Source organism: Narcine bancroftii, chromosome 14 (genome assembly GCF_036971445.1).
Source record: "Narcine bancroftii isolate sNarBan1 chromosome 14, sNarBan1.hap1, whole genome shotgun sequence".
Taxonomy (NCBI): domain Eukaryota; kingdom Metazoa; phylum Chordata; class Chondrichthyes; order Torpediniformes; family Narcinidae; genus Narcine; species Narcine bancroftii.
The window spans coordinates 43,755,923-43,771,641 of NC_091482.1; the positions used below are offsets into that span (position 1 = coordinate 43,755,923).

General features: G+C 41.0%; 1 long non-coding RNA gene across 1 annotated transcript in view; it reads left to right on the top strand.

Annotated features, from left to right (window-relative positions):
- The window catches only part of LOC138749205 (uncharacterized), a 65,539-nt gene that overhangs the window by 856 nt on the left and 48,964 nt on the right, over positions 1-15,719 (top strand). The window lies entirely within an intron of this gene.

A 15,719-nucleotide genomic window follows, 5' to 3' on the forward strand; every position in this document is an offset into this window, starting at 1 on the left:
TTGTCTCGAGTGAAATCTGTGAAGGTACTTCTGTTTCTCACAAATGGGGGATCGTCCGGGATCGCACTCCCTCCACTGACAGAGTGCCTGACGACGGGGGTAGGTGCACCCCAGCTGATTCAGCTGGACTCCTGGATGAAGAGTGACTGGTCAGTGGACGAAGTGAGTGATATCCAAGAGGAGGCATTGAGAACAAAAGACGGGAGGACGTTAAGGAAGCTCGCTAGGAATAGTTACTGGATTCCTTTAAGAGGAATTTATTTACCTGCTAGTATGGGAGGAGTAAGTAGCAAAGGAAACAGTTCTGGAGAAGGATGGGAAGATCAGATACCTAAACATAATCCATTAGGATTAATGTTATCTGGGGGAGTCACGTGATGGAGTAGTGGCCGGACGGTGAACTCCAGCCCTCTCCAGAAAAGTCGGGAAAAACAAAGGAAAACACAAAGGCACAGAAATAAAAGTTACAGAAAAGTGAGTATAAAGGTGGAAAGAAGATGGCGACAAAAAAAGAAAAATCGAAAGCAACGGTAAGAAGAGAGGAAGAGAAGACAAAGGAGGAAAAAGGTGAAGGCCTTACCTGTCCGAAGAGGCCCGCTGCGGAGAGAGAAACCCGCTCCCTCAGGTCGGTAAATAATGGACTACAAAAATGGCTCGCAGAGCCGAGTAAAAGTGCGCAACCGCGCATGCACGATACTTCGCGCATGCGCGATGCGAATGAAAAAAAACACACCGACGGGAGGGGGGACCAGCTGGGGAGTCGACCTCCACAGCCGGCAACGACAGCTGCAGAACACCTGCAGCAAGAAGAGACCACAGAAGACAATAGAAACAAGAAAGAAGAGGAGGAAAGGGCACCAAAGAAACAACAGATGGTCAACCCAGAGGAAGAAGAAGAGGAAGAGGAAGAGTACAGGGAAATAGAAGAAGAAAAGAAAGGCAAGGTAAAGGATATACTTGCTCTTATTAAAGGATACATGGAGTCATTTAAAGAATGGCAAACACAGGAATTTAAGGATTTAAGAAAAAGAATAAACAACACAGAAGAGAAAATAAATAAAATGGAGATGACCTTAACAGAAATGGGAAAGAAAATGGACAAGATGGAAGAGCGGGCAGTAGCAGCAGAAATGGAGGTAGAAGACTTAAAAAAGAAATTGGAGAAATCTAATAAAAAAACTAAAGAGACACAAGAACTACTAGCTCAAAAAATAGATACAATGGAAAACCATAACAGAAGAAATAACATAAAGATAGTGGGCCTTAAGGAAGATGAAGAACGCAAGAATATGAGAGAGTTTATAAAAGATTGGATCCCCAGGATCCTAGGATGTCCAGAACTACAGCAAGAAATGGAAATAGAAAGGGCACATAGAGTATTGGCCTCTAAACCACAACCACAACAAAAACCAAGATCTATTGTAGTAAAATTCCTAAGATATACTACAAGAGAAAAGGTACTGGAGAAGACAATGGAAAAAGTAAGAGAGGGCAACAAACCACTGGAGTATAAAGGGCAAAAAATCTTCATTTATCCAGATATAAGTTTTGAACTCCTAAAGAAGAGAAAAGAGTTCAATACAGCAAAGGCGATTTTATGGAAGAAAGGGTATAAATTTATACTAAAACATCCAGCGGTAATGAAAATATTTATTCCAGGACAACAAAACAGACTATTCTCGGATCCAGAAGAAGCACGAAAATTTGCAGAACAATTACAAAAATAGACTGAGGGAGGAAGACGGGTAATGAGAGTTAAAATGATCACGATTGATATGTATGTGGGTAAAGACAAAAATAGACTGAGGGATGAAGACGGGTAATGAGAGTAAAAATGATCACGATTGATATGTATGCGGGTAAAGAGGTATAAGAGTGAATAGAGACAATGAGCATACATGAATGTATCTGTACTTAGAGGAAAATATAGATAGTATAGACAAGAATTAATAAGGGAAGGTAATGGAATAGAGAGAATAAGGAGGGAATTAAAAGAGTGACCTTTGTGACATCTGAAAAGTAAAATCTTTTCTGGGGGAGGCGGGGTGGGGGGAAATAGCGGTCACTGCAAAATCAGTTGACGCTTGCGAGTGGATTCGCAAATCCAAATGGAGAGGGGAGATGTGGTTGTCCGACAAGGGATAAAGGACAACTCAGGAGGTGAAGGGGAGATTGGGGATAAATAAGATAGAAATAGGAGAATAAGGAAAATGTTGGATGTTGTAGGAATGTTGTCTTATAAAGAGTTGAAAATAAGAAAACAGAAATGGAAAAGGAGGAAAGGTAATGATGGAAAAACGGAAAGAGAAGATAAACAAAATATAAAAAGGCTACGCTGAACTATATGTCTTTAAATATTAATGGAATACATAACCAAATTAAAAGGAAGAAACTACTAAATTTAAATGAATAAATGTATTCCATTAGAAAAAATAACATATAGGTTAAGAAATAATATTGAAATATTCGAACAAGTATAGGAGCCTTACATTAAATACAATAGCGAAAACCTACCGGGGACAAACATTACCTAAGTTGATGGAAGGAGAAGGAAAGAAAAGAATGGACTCAGTAGAATTTCTGGTGTAATTTTGTTGAATGACAACATTGTCTGACTGGCTTAATGCAACCTAGGTTGTATACCTAAAATGGATGAGAGGGGGGGGGTGGGGGGGTGGTTTGGGAGGAAAGGGGGGGGGGAGAAAAAGTCACTGTATATGTGTGAAAAAGAAATAGTGTATATCATGGCTAATGTGATTTATGGTGTGAAAAATAAAAAATTTTTAAAAAAAGGATTAATGTTATCTGATTGGGGTGCGGGGAAAACCCGTGGGAAGGATAAACAGACCATGGTCAGGTATTGCTATCAGGAATGGGTCCGATGAAAGGGAGTTCGGTATATTGGCCAAAGTTCGGATCTGACAAGGACTGGATGTGTCAGGCATTGAACATCTGGCTCTACCAAAATCAAGGAGGTAATACCGAGAGCAGAGAATATGCAGCCTGTTGGCTCAGTGGATTGTTTGATCAAATGATTTTGAGTGAAAAGGAATGCAAGAACAAGAAGGATGAAGAACCTTCTGCCCCTGAAATACAAGGATGGGATGTGTTACATTCCCTTCCTCCACCTTATGCTCCCCCTGTGCCGGCTCCTATCCTCCCCCTCTCACCTACACTTTACCCTTTTTCACTTTCCCCTCTTCCTCCACAGTTAGAGAAAGAAAAAGAAAGTAGGGGTGGTATGGTGACCCGCTCACAGAGTACAAGATTACCGCCTCACTTGACACGAGAGGGAGGAGACTTTGATTATGAGGGTCATTCAGAACATCATAGAGGGGGGGATAAGCCAGAAATTAACTGGATGAGACCTTTACGAGAGGTTCCCTTGGGAGGGGACGTGGGGGTCTCGGATTCGTAAATGTGCCTCTGACCAGTACGGAGGTGCGCAACTTTAAGAAGGAAATGACCTCTCTGATAGAAGACCCTCAGGGATGTGCAGAACAATTAGATCAATTTTTGGGACCTAATATATATACCTGGGATGAATTAATGTCTATCTTTAAGACTCTGTTTACTTTGGATGAGCGTGGAATGATTCGCCAGGCAGGGATTAGAGTCTGGGATAGGGAACACCAAGGGGAACCAGAGGTGATACCTGGAGAAGCTAAATTTCCCCTGGTAAACCCAAATTGGGATAAGACTACTAATGATGGTCACACGCGAATGGATGAGTACAGGGTTAATCTAATAAAAGGAATGGAGTCTGTTCCAAAAGGACAGAACTTTAAGAAGGCATTTGAGGTTCCCCAAGGTCCCGAGGAAACCCCCTCTGCATTTCTGAATATCTATATATATATATCTATATACTCTGTCAGAGTACCATCGATGAGCAAGGCAACAGAACATCATGTATGAGTGTTGCACTCTAAACACATACCATTTTGACTTGGAAATACATTTGCTATTGAGTTAGAATGCTGGAACTCTGTCCATTGTCGCAATGTTGGTGCACCCACAGCTCAATGACCACAGTGATTCATGAGGCAACTCACCACCACCTCAAGGACAATTAGAAAAGAAATAACAATGTGAGATGGCCCTCTGGCCCGTCGCGCCTACTCCACTGTTTAATAAGGTCGTGGACTCAGCCCCACCCTCCTGCCTTTACTGCATCAAATCACACCCAACCTGCCCACACCGACCAAAAAGTCCTACGACCTGTGTTTGGCCCATATCCCTCTAATTCCATCCTATCCCGAATATGTCCAATATTTTCTTAAACATTGCAATAGTCCCTGCCTCAACCACCTCCTCTGACAGTCTGTTTCACACACCCATCATCCTCTGTGTAAAATAGTTACCCCTTAGATTTCTGTAAAATCTCTCCCCCCCACCTCACCTTAAGCCCATGTCCTCTGGTTAGTCCCCCCCTACTGAACACAATTCTTCACATGCGGCCTCACCAATGCCTTATACAACTGCGACATGACCTCCCAACTTCTTTACTCAGTACTCTGAGTGATGAAGGCCAATATGCTGAAAGCTTCTTTGACCACTCTATCTGCCTGTGATGCCACTTCTAAGGTTCTATGTTCTTGTACTCCCAGATCCCTCTGCTGTACAACAATTTTCAGATCCCTATTATTCACTATGAGGGTCCTACTCCACATTGAACCTCCCAAAATGCAGCCCCTCACATTTCTCAGTATTGATTTCCAGAGCAGTGTACTGTGCGGAACCCTAATCGAATGCCTTGCTAAAATCCCTACATACATCATCCACTGCTCTGCTCTCATCAACCTTCTTGGTCACATCTTCAAAATCGGATTTGTGAGAAATAACCTCCCAGTTACAAAACTGTGCTGACTGTCTCTAATCAACCCTTCTCCATCCAAATGCATGCATATGGTATCTTCTCCCTTTTACAAAAATACCTCTTTCTTAAATAGATTTAAGAAGCCACTGTTGCCTTTTATCAGCATTAGGTGGTAAGATCCTGCAGAGTATTGTTGAGTCTCCGCTCCCCATTCACCTGGGACCGCAGTAACGCTGCCATTACAACAGAGGGAGTGCCTACTGAGTGGGACCAATCTCTGTACTGAAAGTAGTCTATAGGCCCCCAAATAGCCCTGAGAAAACCAAGGAATAGATAAGCAGGCAAATTTTAAAATGGTGCAGGAAATACAGGGTTGATGTTCAACCTCCCTAATGTTTGTTTTCTAATATTTTATTTATGATTTTCTAAACTTAAACTCAAACTGTTATCAACATTGTCAGCGTTAATGTTAACAGTATCAGCATTGACTACAATTTACAATTATCTATTTTATACAGTTTTCTGCAGAGTTCAAGTGCTTTTCATCTCCCTCCCTCCCCATCCCCCAAATTTAACACTTAACTAACCACAATTACACACAACATTCAAGATACTCACAACAAAGATATTAAACATATATCAGGGATTTATGGGTTTGTCATGACATGGCGGCCAGTGCTCAGGCTGTTTTCTTCTCTTGACTTTACCTGGTTGGGTTGGGATCGGATGGAACCCCCCAATCACCGATTGGAAGGTAGGGCAGCGAGGCAGAATAGTCCACACTATAATCATGCTCTTATGGAATTTAAATGTGTTTGCCAAATTTTCAAAAAATTGTTATAATTTTTTCTTAAGTTGTAAGCGATTTTCTCCAGGGGAACACAGCTCTGCATTTCTGTGTTCCTGCGAGTAATGCTCAGGCAGGAGCAGGAGTTCCAGGTAACCGCTATGCCTTCCTGGCCACTGCCAATGTGATCATTATGAATTGGATTTGGAATTTGGATAGATTCATTGTTAGTCTTATGTCCATTATGTTTCCCAACAGGAACAACTCTGGGTCCTGTGGGATTTCTTTACCTATGATTTTTTTTCTAGGACTTGGCCTAATTCCACCCAGAAGGGTCTCACCTTGGTACATGTCTAGGTTGCGTGCACAAAGGTTCCTGTCTCAATCCCACACCTAAAGCATTGGTGTGACAATTCAATTTTTGTGGTGTCAGGTACAGCTGATGTAGAAAGTTGTATTGCACCAGCCTGTACTGAATATTAATGATTGCACACATGCTGACCTGACATAAGTCAGATCAGCACCACTCATCAATTGTTATTCCTAGGTCCGACTCCCACCTCTGCCTTGATTTATGAAGGCCTGGTTTAGATCCTTAAGAGATACATTGCTGAGATGAACTTCCATGTGTTCCCCTTTGAATCATGGCCTATATGTCACTGCACGTTGGTAGGGCCATAGGTGGACTTAATTTGTCCTGCAGGAAAGATCTTATTTGAAGGTAGCAGTGGAACATCTTATTTGATAAATCATACTTATGCCTGAGTTGTTCAAACGACATTAGCTGTCCCTGCTCGTAACACTCCTTACACACCTGATGCCATTACAACACCAGGTGTCTAGGATCTTGTTACCTACTGTCAATGGTATTTACCTATTTGGAGTCAGGGATGTTTTTGGGGGCCACCCCCTCCCGCCCCCCTTTGATTCCTAGATATTGGTGAATTTTATTCAAAATTAAGATAATTCATTTTAGTATGGGGCTGCCTGTTTTCCCAGATAACAATTTAGTGTTCGATTTATAAATAAAGTCCTCTGCTACCTTCTCACCTATACCATGCAGATCAATTTGTGCCCAGGATGGTACACCTCCCCCTTTAAAGAGTGAGGCAATGTATCTCGACTGGGCTTGAAGTCTGAATTGTAATCTCAGGTCAATTTTTCCATAGAGATCCTGGCTACCTTTCCATTCTATTAAAATGTTCCTATTCATGAGAGCAAATTTTGAAAGAATCCCTGGGGCAATTGACCCAGCCCACTAAAGTTATGGGTGGGACATCCATCTTTTTAAGTCTTCCTCAATTCTCCCAAGCAAGGGGGAAGAATTTATATAATTAAGTTTATATAAATTTTTCAAGTTATTGTCTATTCTGACTCCTAGATATTTAATCCCATTTTGTGGCCACTTTAAATAACTGCTTTCTTGGTATTGACTGTAATCCCCATTAGTAAGTGGCATAATTTCACTCTTGTCCAAATTGACCTTATAGCCAGAGATCTCCCCATAGCCCTCCATAGTAGGGCACAGCTTTGACAATGAGTTTCCTGGGTCTGTCAGATATATCAGTACATCATTGGCAAATAAATTGATTTTATGTTCTTCCTGGCCTGCTCTAAAACACGATGTCTGGATCCTGGTGAATGTCTTTGGCAAGTGGCTCCATAGTTAGTATGAACAGGGCTGGAGTAGTGGGCACCCTTGTCTACTTGATGTTGTCAATTGGAAAGCTGGAGAAATTTGTCAGTTGGTCTCAGCTTTACTCTTGGGTACATGGTACAGATCCCTTATCCAATTTATAAAAGTTGGCCCTAACCCAAACCTTTCCAGCAGTTTGAATAAGAAATACCATTCCAATCTGTCAAGTGCCATTTTCACATCCAGGGCCACAACTAAACCTCTCTCATTTCTAGTTTGCACCCAACTTCCTTCATGTTGACTGGTGCCTCCTGACTGCAAAAGGGATAGAGGAGGCAGTATTTGTCAGGTGTGTCCAAGAAGGATTCCTGGCATAGTATGTGGACCAGTTAACTCAAGGAGGGGCCATACTGGATCTAGTTCTAGGAAATGAACCTGGTCAAGTGACGGACTTCTCAGTGGGGGAGCATTTCGGTGAGAGTGACCACAACTCCCTGAGTTTAGCAAGGATAAAAGCAGACAAAATGGTAGTGTTTGAGCATGGAAGGGCTAATTACAGTGGGAGAATAAATTGGGAACAGGTGTTCATGGGACAAAGTACAGGGGATAATGTGGGGAATGTTTAGGGACCACTTACGTGGGGTTCTGGATAGGTTTGACCCACTAAAACAGGGAAAATATAGTATGAAAAGGAAACCATGGTTGACAAAACAAGTGCAACAGATAGTTAAGAGGAAGAAGGAAGCATATATTAAATATAAGAAGCAGGAAACAGAAAGGACTCATTAAAAGTATATGGTAGTCAAGGAACGTAGGAAAGGATTTAAGAGAGTGCAAAGTGGGCATGAGAAAGCCTTGGCAAGTAAGATTAAGGAAAACCCCAAGGCATTCTATGCTTGTGTGAAGACAGAAGGATGGCAAGAATGAAAGTGGGGCCGATAAAGGAGGCAGCATGTGCCTAGAGGCGGAGGACATTGGGGAGGTTCTAAATGAATATTTTGCTTCAGTGTTCACCAGAGAAGAGGACCTTGAACAGGGTGAGGTCGGAATAGAGCGGGGTTGCGTTGAACAGGACAGTGTTGAGATTAGGAAGAGGAAATACTGGATCTTCTGAAGAACATTGATCAATAAATCCATGGGGTTGGATGCTATATACCCCAGGTTGCTGTGGGAATGGATGGAAGAGATAGCTGGGACATTGGCTATGATCTTTGAGTCCTCCTTGGCCACAGAGGAGGTGCTGGAGGATTGGAGAATGGATAATGTGGTCCCCTTGTTTAAAAATAGGGAGAATCCTGGGAATTATAGACTGATGAGTCATACTATTGGAGAGGATTCATAAGGATAGGATTTATAAGCATTTGGAGAAGCCGACTTAAAGATAGTCTACATGGGTTTTTGAAGGGAAGACTGTGCCTCATGAGCCTAATTGAGTTTTTGAGGAGGTAACAAAATAAATTGATGAAGGTAAGGCAGCAGTTGTGGTCCACAGGGACCCCCCATGAGAGACTCATTCAGAAAGTCATGAGATCCACAGAACCTTGGTCCTTGGTGATGTGGAAGCAATGGAGAGGGTGTAGAGGAGATTTACCAGGATGTTGCCTGAATTGGTTAAAAATTGGCTTGCATGTAGAAAACAGAGAGTAGTAGTGGAAGGAAAGTATTCTGCCTGGAGGTCAGTGACGTGGATTTCTGCATGGATTTGTTCGGGAACCCCCTCCACCCCCACCCACTCTTTGTGATTTTTATCAATAACCTAGATGAAGAAATGGAAGGATGGGTCAGTAGGTTTGCAGATCATTCAAAGGTTGGAAGAGTTAGAATAGTGCTGAAGGTTGTTGTAGGTTAATAAATGATATGGACTGGATGCAGAGTTGGGTGGAAAAGTGGCAGATGGAGATCAATCTGGATGTGAGGTGATGCATTGTGGAAGGTAAACCAGAAGGCTGAGTATGGGGTTAATAGTCGGTTACTTAAGAGTGTGAATGAACAGAGGGATCTTGGGGTCCAAATCCATACATCCCTCAAGGATCTGTTCTGGGACCCTTACTCTTCGTGATTTTTATAAATGACCTGGATGAGGAAGTGGAGGGATGGGTAAGTAAGTTTGTTGATGACACAAAGGTTGGGGAATTGTGGATAGTGTGTAGCGCTGTCAGAGGTTACAGTGAGGATGCAAAACTGGGCTGAGAAGTGGCAGATGAACTTCAACCCAGATAAGTGTGAAGTGGTTAATTTTGGTAGGTCAAATATGATGGCAGAATATAGTATTAATGGTAAGATTGTTGGCAGTGTTGGTGGATCATAGGGATTTTGGGGTCCGAGTCCATAGGACGCTCAAAACAGTTAATCATGTTGATTCTGTGGTTAAGAAGGCATATGGCATATTGGCCTTCATTAATTGTGGGTTTGAGTTTAGCAGCTGAGAGGTAATGCTGCAGCTATATAGGACCCTGGTCAGACCCCACTTGGAGTACTGGGCTCAGTTCTGGTTTCCTCATTACCAGAAGGATGTGGAAGCCATAGAAGGGGTGCAGAGGAGATTAACAAGGATGTTGCCTGAGTGAACTCAGCCTTTTCTCCTTGGAGCAACAGAGGATGAGAAGTGACCTGATAGAGGTGTATAAGTTGATGAGAGGCATTGATCATGTGGAGAGTCTTTTTCCAAGGGCTGAAATGGTTGCTACAAGAGGACACGGGTTTAAGCTGCTTGGGAATAGGTACAGAGGAGGTGTCAGGGATATGTTTTTTTACACAGAGTTGTGGTGCATAGAATGGACTGCTGGCAACAGGGGTGAACGCAAATACAATAGGATCTTTTAAGAGCTTTTTGGATAGGTACTTGGAGCTTAGAAAAATATAGGGCTAAGGGTAAGCCTAGTAATTTCTATGGCAGGGACATGTTCGGCACAACTTTGTGGGCCAGAGGGCCTGTATTATGCTGAAGGTTTTCTATGTTTCTATGAGGCAAGGTGCGCAAGGCTGGGATTTTTCTCTTTGGATGTAGAAGGATGAGAGGAGACTTAATAGAGGTCAACAGGATTATGAGTCATAGATAAGGTGGACAACCAGAACCTGTTTCCAAGGGCAGGAAGAGCAAACTCCAGAGGACATCTGTACAAAGTGAAGGGAGAGAAGTTTAGGGGAGATATCAGAGGTGGGGTTTTTTTGCACAAAGAGTTATGGGTACTGGAATGCATTGTCGGGGATGGTGGTGGAGGTTGAAACATTACGGGCATTCAGGAGACTCATAGGCATGTGGATGAGAGAAAATTAGAGGGTTAAAAGGCAGGAATGGTTTATTTTTATTTTGGTAGGAATATATAGGTTAGCACAACATCGAGGGCCGAAGGTAATGTGCAATATTCTAAACCTTTTAACCTTTTTTAATTGTAAACTACTTGGTAAAACATTTGTAGCTTCCAATCTGTGGCTACATTCAAAGTAAATGTGAGCATGGTTGTGGTGGCAATGAGGGCAGAAATCCTGTCTGAACAATTTTATTGAGGAGTTTTGAAAAGGTAACAGAATGAGGGCAGTGCAGTTAAGGTATGTCCATGGACCTCAGTGTTTTGGGGTTCCAGATGGGTCACTGACCAAAACATTAGAGCCCATAGGGACCAAGGCAAGTTGGCAAATTAAATTCCATTTGCCAATCTTTCCAGTGGAGAGGTTGCAAAGGAGAAGTCCCAGGATGTGGTCTGCAATGGAGTGTTTTAATTATGAAGAGAGATTTGAAAAGCGAGGTCTGATTTCCCAGAAGCAGTGGAGATTAAGGGGGAAATAGCTGATGTGTAGAAAATTATGAGCAGTACAGATAGGTTAGACTGCAGGAATCTTTCAACTGTTGAAGACAAAGGAGGGAGCAGTCATCGTCAGAGTGGGCTGAGTCAGGGTTTGGTGAGAACAGGTAAGAGGTGAAGAATAGTCAGAGTTGAAGTCAGAAAGGGCCACCCTATTTGAGGAACAAAAAGGATTCAGCAGGTAGGCACAGGTAAGAGTAGGTTTTTTAGATATATATTTTGTTCATCTAGTCATAGACAGTGGGAATGGCAGCCAAGGCTGGGGAATGCTCCTCTTGCAGAACGTGGGTTGTTAGGGAAGCCAACAGTATCCCTGACAACTTCATCTGCAAAAAATTCATCCAGCTGCAGCTCCTGACAAACAGAGTTAAGGAATTGGTGCTGGAGTTGGATGAACTCCGGATCATTCAGGAGGCAGAGGGGGAGATAGACAGGAGTTACAGAGACACTATCACACCGAGGATGCAGTAGGAGGGTGACAGTCAGGAGAAGGAAAGGGAACACGCAGGCAGAGCAGGGCACCTCTGTTCTGTCCCCCTCAATAACAAGTATACCATTTTGGATACTGTTGGGTGAACCACCTACCAAGCCATAGAGATCAGGTTTCTGGCACAGTCTGGTCCTGTGGCAAAGAAGGGAAGGGAGGAGAAGAAGTGATAGGGGATTCCATAGTTAGGGGGACAGATAAGAGGTTCTGGAGAAAAGATCGAGTATCATGGATGGTATGTTCCCTCCCTGGTGCCAGGGTCCGAGATATCTCAGATTGTGTTCATGGCATTCTCAGGAGGGAGGGTGAGCAGCCAGATGTCGTAGTCCATGTTGGGACTAATGATGTGGGTAGGAAGTGTGAGGAGGTCCTACAAGGAGTGTTCAGGGAGTTAGGTGCTATGCTGAAGGACAGGACCTCCAGGGTAGTGATCTTTGGATTATTATCCATGCCAAGTGCTAGTGAGGTTAGAAATAGGAGGATAAAGCAGCTGGACATGTGGCTAAAGATCTGGTGCAGGAGGGAGGGCTTCAGGTTTCTGGATCATTGGGCTCTTCCAGGGAATGATGGGCTTTTTCCAACAGGACTGTTTATATTTGAACTGGAAGGAACTAATATCCTTGTGGGAAGGTTTGCTAGTGCTGCTCCGGTTGGTTTAAAACTAGATTTGCAGGGGAGGGGAACCAGACTGCCAGAGCAGATAGAGGAGTGGAGGAGGGAAAAGATGATGTGAAAATTGCATGTACCGTTTGAAGACAACGGGTTGAATGTGGTGGACATGTTCTCAGGTGCATCTATTTCAATGCAGGACGTACTGTAGGAAAGGCAGATGAGTTTCAAACATGGATTGGCACGTAGAATCATGATTATTGTGACCATTAGTGAAACGGTTGCACGAGGGGCAGGAAGTCTGGGCTCAATATTCTGGGCTTCTGTTGGTTTTTAAATTTTTTATTTATTTTTCACACTATGAACCATATTAATCAAAATACACACAAACATTTCCCTCTTGAATATACACAATGTCATTTTCTCCCCTTTCCCCTCCTCAATTTCCTCCCTCCTTCCCACCCCCTCCCTACCCATTAAACGTTCAACATATATGATACGTTAAATCCATTAAACAATGTCATCACACAATGAAAATAAACAAGAAAGTTGTGTCATCTACTTGTGTCAGTTCATTTCGTCTTCTTCTCATTCTGTCACTTTAGGGGGTGGAGGTCCAAGGCAAGCCCTCTCTGTTGTGTTCCATGTATGGTTCCCAAATTTGTTCGAATACTGTGATGTTATTTTTTTAATTATATGTTATTTTTTCCAATGGAATACATTTATTCATTTCTATGTACCATTGCTGTGTTCTCAGGCTCTCTTCTGATTTCCAGGTTGACATTATATATTTTTTTGCTACAGCTAAGGCTATCACAATAAATCTTTTTTGTGCTTCATCCAAATTGAGGCCTAATTCTTATATTACTTAGAAGAAAGATCTCTGGATTTTTTGGTATGTTGGTTTTTGTGATTTTATTTAATACCTGATTTAGATCTTCCCAAAACATTTCCACTTTCTCACATGCCCAAATTGCATGTACTGTTGTTCCCGTTTCCTTCTTACAATGAAAACATCTATCTGATACTGATGGGTCCCATTTATTTAACTTTTGGGGTGTGGTGTATAGCCTGTGTAACCAATTATATTGTATCATGCGTAACTTCGTGTTTATTGTATTTCTCATAGGAGCATAGCTTTTCCCATTTTTCCTTTTTTATCTTTATGTTTAGATCTTGTTCCCACTTTTGTTTGGGTTTACAGCTTATTTCCTCATTCTCTTTCTCTTGCAGTTTGATGTGCATGTTTGTTATAAATCTTTTAATTATCATTGTGTCTGTAATCACATATTCAAAACTGCTTCCATCTGGTAACCTCGGTCTGCTTCCCAATTTGTCCTTCAAGTTGGGTTTCAGTTGATGGTATGCAAACATTGTACCATGAGTTATACCATATTTGTACTTCATTTGTTCAAAAGATAATAAATTATTTCCCAAAAAACAATTTTCTATTCTTTTGATCCCTTTTCTCTCCCATTCTCTCAAGGAAAGGTTATCTATTATGAAAGGGATTAGTTGCTTTGCGTCAATAATAATTTTGGTAGTTGGTAATTTGTTTTTTTTTCCTTTCTACGTGAATCTTCTTCCAAATGTTGAGCAGATGGTACAGTACTGGTGAACTTCTATGTTGCACCAGCTTTTCATCCCACTTATAAAGTATGTGTTCTGGTACCTTCTCCCCTATTTTATCTAGCTCTAACCTGATCCAATCTGTTTTTTTCCATGTTTGATAAAAATCTGATAGATATCTTAATTGTGCTGCTCTATAATAATTCTTAAAGTTTGGTAGTTGTAAGCCCCCTTGTTTGTACCATTCTGTTAATTTATCTAGCGCTATCCTCGGTTTCCCCCCTTTCCATAAGAATTTCCTTATTATTTTCTTTAGCTCATTGAAGAATTTCTCTGTTAAGGGAATTGGTAACGATTGAAATAGGTATTGTATCCTTGGAAAGTTATTCATTTTAATGCAATTTACCCTTCCTATCAGTGTTAGTGGTAAATCTTTCCAATGTTCTAAGTCATCTTGTAATTTCTTCATTAATAGCTGATAATTTAATTTGTATAGATGGCTGAGATTATTATCTAGTCTAAAACCTAGGTATCGGATTGCTTGTGTTTGCCATTTAAATGGTGATTCTTTCTTAAACTTTGTGAAATCTGCATTATTCATTGGCATCGATTCATTTTTATTTGCATTGATCTTGTTCCCCGATACTTCTCCATATTCCTTCAATTTCTTATGTAATTCTTTTATTGATAATTCTGGTTCTGTTAAGTATACTATTACGTCATCTGCAAAAGACTGATTTTATATTCCTTCTCTTTTATTTTTATCCCTCTTATTTTATTTTCTGTTCTTATCAGTTCTGCCAAAGATTCTATAGCTAAAGCAAAGAATGAGGGAGATAGTGGGCATCCCTGTCTAGTTGACTTGCTTAATTTAAAATGGTTTGATATATTTAGGAAATATTTACTGTCACCTTCACCAATGGTCCCTTATATAATGCTTTAATCCAATTAATATATTTCTCTGGTAGGTTGAACCTCTGTAGTACTTTGAATAAATAATTCCATTCTACCCTGTCAAAGGCTTTCTCTGCGTCTAAAGCAACCGCCACTGTTGGCGTCTTATTTCCTTGTACTGCATGGATTAAGTTAATCCAGATATTGTCCGATGTTCGTCTTTTCTTAATAAATCCAGTTTGATCTAGTTTTACTATTTTTGGTTCACAGTCCGCCAATCTGTTTGCTAATAGTTTTGCTATTATCTTATAATCTGAGTTAAGTAGAGATATTGGTCTATACGATGCTGGTGTTAGTGGATCTTTCCCCGTCTTTGGTATTATTGTAATTATTGCTGTTTTACATGAATCTAGCATGTTTTGTGTTTCTTCATTCTGGTTCATTACTTCCAGGAGAGGAGGAATTAATAACTCTTTAAATGTTTTATAAAATTCTATTGGGAGTCCGTCCTCTCCAGGCATTTTATTGTTTGGTAGCTTTTTTAATATATCCTGTATTTACTCTATTTCAAATGGTTTTATCAATTTGTTTTGCTCCTCTTCTTGCAATTTCGGTAATTCAATTTTAGCTAGAAACTCATCTATTTTGTCTTCTTTCCCTTCGTTCTCAGTTCAGTATAATTGCTCGTAGAATTCCTTGAAGTTTTCATTGGTCTCTGTTGGGTTATATGTAATTTGTTTGTCCTTTTTCCTTGATGCCAACAGCGTTCTTTTAGCTTGTTCTGTTTTAACCTGCCAAGCTAGTATTTTGTGTGTTTTTTTCTCCTAGCTCATAATACTTCTGCTTTGTCTTCATTATGTTCTTCTCCACCTTATACGTTTGTTGTGTTTCATATTTTATTTTTTTGTCCGCCAATTCTCTTCTTTTTGTTGTATCTTCCCTTGTTGCTAGTTCTTTTTCTGTACTTACTATTTCCCTTTCCAGCTGTTCTTTTTCCCAATTGTAGTCCTTCTTCATCTTAGTTACTTAATTTATTATCTGCCCTCTGATGAAAGCTTTCATTGCATCCCATAATATAAATTTACCTTTCACTGATTCCGTATTTATTTCAAAGAACA